Source organism: Cucurbita moschata, unplaced genomic scaffold, assembly GCF_002738365.1.
Source record: "Cucurbita moschata cultivar Rifu unplaced genomic scaffold, Cmos_1.0 Cmo_Scf00045, whole genome shotgun sequence".
NCBI classification, from domain to species: Eukaryota; Viridiplantae; Streptophyta; class Magnoliopsida; order Cucurbitales; family Cucurbitaceae; genus Cucurbita; species Cucurbita moschata.
This window is the reverse complement of record NW_019268561.1, coordinates 740575-744265: the sequence shown is the minus strand read 5'-3', so window position 1 is coordinate 744265 and position 3691 is coordinate 740575. Positions and strand designations below refer to the sequence as shown.

At 35.2% G+C, this 3691-nt stretch overlaps 1 long non-coding RNA gene across 1 annotated transcript in view; it reads right to left on the bottom strand.

The window, feature by feature from the left end:
* LOC111434587 overlaps positions 1-1246 on the bottom strand; it is a 10976-nt gene extending 9730 nt beyond the window's left edge. The window contains exon 1 of the long non-coding RNA XR_002708974.1: positions 952-1246. This is a non-coding gene — a long non-coding RNA (uncharacterized LOC111434587). The remainder of the gene's footprint in view (positions 1-951) is intronic.
* Positions 1247-3691: the final 2445 nt, after the last annotated feature.

Sequence of the window (3691 nt, the reverse complement as noted above, 5' to 3'; positions counted from 1 at the left end):
ATTAGAGATAGGTCCCTATTCATGATTGCATGTGTTTGCATTAGCATGGCCCCTATAGTGGGGTCACTTACTGAGTATTTCTTCGAAATACTCAGGCCGTGTGCCATATTGTTTTTTTTTTCAGGTAAAGACAAGGCGCCCATGTACGGTTGACGGTGGCATCGTGATCAGAGACTGTGGCGCGTGCATAGGATAGATGCATATTTAATTCCTAGTCATGGTTAGGATAGGGCGTTTGCATTTCATTCATTTATATTAATTAATTTGTAATCGTTTTATTTTATCGTTTTGAACTCCAGCACAATATTTGAAACACGTAAGTCCGGCAGTGTTTTCCAATGTTTTAATGTAATCTGAAGTTTTAAATTTTTTCGCTATTAAAGATGAGCATGCTTAGATTTTTATTCTGCATTAGAGATGAGCATGAGATGTTAGTGGCGACTCTGGATATGTGGAAATTTAGGGTCGTTACAGGAGGCCACCCCTAAGATGATTAGAGATAGATCCCTATTCATGATTGCATGTGTTTGCATTAGCATGGCCCCTATAGTGGGGTCACTTACTGAGTATTTCTGCCGTGTGCCATATTGTTTTTTTTAGGTAAAGGCAAGGCGCCCATGTACGGTTGACGGTGGCATCGTGATCAGAGACTGTGGCGCGTGCATAGGATAGATGCATATTTAATTCCTAGTCTTAGTTAGGATAGGGTGTTTGCATTTCATTCATTTATATTAATTAATTTGTAATCGTTTTATTTTATCTTTTTGAACTCCAGCACAATGTTTGAAACACGTAAGTCCGACAGTGTTTTCCAATGTTTTAATGTATTCTGAAGTCTTAAATTTTTCCGCTATTAAAGATGAGTATGCTTAGATTTTTATTCTGCATTAGAGATGAGCATGAGACGTTAGTGGCGACTCTAGATATGTGGAAATTTAGGGTCGTTACAACCTCAATATGGAGGCAGAAGTCCAGGTCTTCACCCTTCAGCTCCATAAACCAACCACATTTAATGCTCTTGTATTTGAAACTCTCCTTATGTTGGAGGTTGTAGTCGTCCACAGCAAACTTTGCAATATTTTGCACACAAACCTCTGAGACATTAGGAATTTGTATCCACTTGCTTGGACAAATGAGGCATCCGTCAATCTTCAATTGACTGATTGGGTCATTTGAAGTAATCTGAGCAACCACTGCCATTGTAATATTCAATATTATGTGAAGAAAACTTGATGATGGTCTTTCTTCATTTAGTAGTATGGTATTTATAGGAGCCGTACAAATATGAAAATAATAACAAAATTTTCATATCACACAATTCTACTTTATTTTTAAGAATATGATTCGTCTATTACACGTTGTAAAGTTAGAAAAAAAAGAAAAATTCTTAGATAAGGTTCACTCACTTTATAGAATTTCATTTTTGTATTCTTTTGTTTTTTCTATTTATGAATAGAATGTTTGATACCAAAACTTTGAATCTTTCGTCTTAAAATCTACTAAGAAAATAAAAATAAAAAAATACAAAAAGGAAGGATATAGGGAGAGTATTTTTCTACTAATATTTCTTAGTAAAAGTTACACAAAAAACCTTGAAGAGATTCATTCTATAATTTTAAATCATAAAAAAAAATCTTGGAAAAGTCGTGTTTGCAAAGTTCGTGAAGAAACTTGGAGGTGAAACTGACTATTAGTTGGAGTTCTAATCGAACCTCAAAAATAGTGACTTCTATGGGTTTGATACGAGCTATGCAATTACACTAGGCTCGAAGGGAAGCATTGTAACGACCCTAAATTTTACCTATTTAATCTAAGGCCATTACTATACAATGCGAAATATACATCAAATGGGCCCTGTTCATAAATGCGACTTACACTCGCCTTTTATTACTCCGTGAAAGAGAAAATGATTACAAGGAAAGAAAAAGGAAAAGAACATTATTGAAATAAAGGAAAAGGAACAAAACCGAAATGAATATCTTATACTACCCTATGGTTTATTATGCAAATACAATTCAACCTATACTAACCTATACTAATGTTGCAAATCGAATTCAACCTAGACTATGAAATGGAAAAAAAAAAAAAAAAACAACTACCCTATGCATGTGCCACGGTCCCGGGGTGTACGATGTTGCCATCGATGTCACATGGGTGCCTTGCCCTTATTTGAAAAAGTAAAGTAGCACAAGGCTTGAATATTTCTAGAATACTCAGTAAGTGACTCCCTATCGGGGTTATGCAACAATCACACACAATGAAATGATGGGACCTATCGTTTCGTTTCGTTTTCCCTACGGTGCTGTCCTAACGGGTAATCGTGGACGTGTACCATATACTCTGCACACAGCCCATACGTGCGAGTATGGGCTCACCAGCTAGTTCGCACACCGCTGGGCCACTTTTCTTATCCGGTGGGCATACTCTGGGAACCCCTTATGCCAGGACCCGTTAAAACTAGTAACCGTCACGTCTGCGCTATGCAAAGCATAACGATCGTTGCCCTGCCATTGGATGTACGCGTTCGTACTCTCGTAATGGGATAGGGGTATCCCCCAGATGCATGAATACACAATATGCATGAGGTCCCCACTAGTCCTACATTTAACATTAATGAACATAACCTCTTGTCACGTTTCATGCTTACATGTCATTCTCATTTTCATTTCTTTACGTATCATACATATTCCTATCGGGGTTATGTTTCCATACAGTTTACCATATTTCATGTCATATAATTCATGCTGTTTACATTCAAATATTTCGTACAATCATGCCATAATCATTCAGGAACCACATATCGTCACATGCATATCATATCACATGAAACAAAGCAGCATACATAGCATACATTCACGTTCACATGAGTTCGTACTTAAGCACATTAAACTAGCATACAATTCAGTGACACGTGCAAATCCACGGGCACGTGCCAACATACAACAATTAACGCGTAACCTACGACGGGTGAGCCACTTACCTAGTTACCTTAAGTCGTTGTCACATATATATCCTTAATGAAAGTTCGATTCCGTCCTTTGAAATCCAAGTCAACCTATGTGAGCCCATGACATCAGTTTCCAGTTTGAACTCTATAAAATTATTTCTCTAATTTACACGTTAAAGTTCTGATATTTACTGTTAGACAAAATTTAATGGAGTTTCATGCCTCCTGATATTTCTGTTTTATTTTTAAATTCTGTTCAAGAAATCTTCCTTTCTCCCTCTTTGTAATTATTTTACTTAAATAGATTTTCAGTTCTGTAAATAAGATATTCCTCTAATTCTATATTTATTTTAATTTTGTAAACAGTTGGCCAAAGTTCTGATATTTCCTGTTAGACAAAATTTAATGGAGTTTATGCCTTCTGATATTTCTGTTTTATTTTTAAATTCTGTTCAAGAAATCTTCCTTTCTCCCTCTTTGTAATTATTTTACTTAAATAGATTTTCAGTTCTGTAAATAAGATATTCCTCTAATTCTATATTTATTTTAATTTTGTAAACAGTTGGCCAAAGTTCTGATATTTCCTGTTAGACAAAATTTAATGGAGTTTCATGCCTTCTGATATTTCTGTTTTATTTTTAAATTCTGTTCAAGAAATCTTCCTTTCTCCCTCTTTGTAATTATTTTACTTAAATAGATTTTCAGTTCTGTAAATAAGATATTCCTCTAATTCTATATTTATTT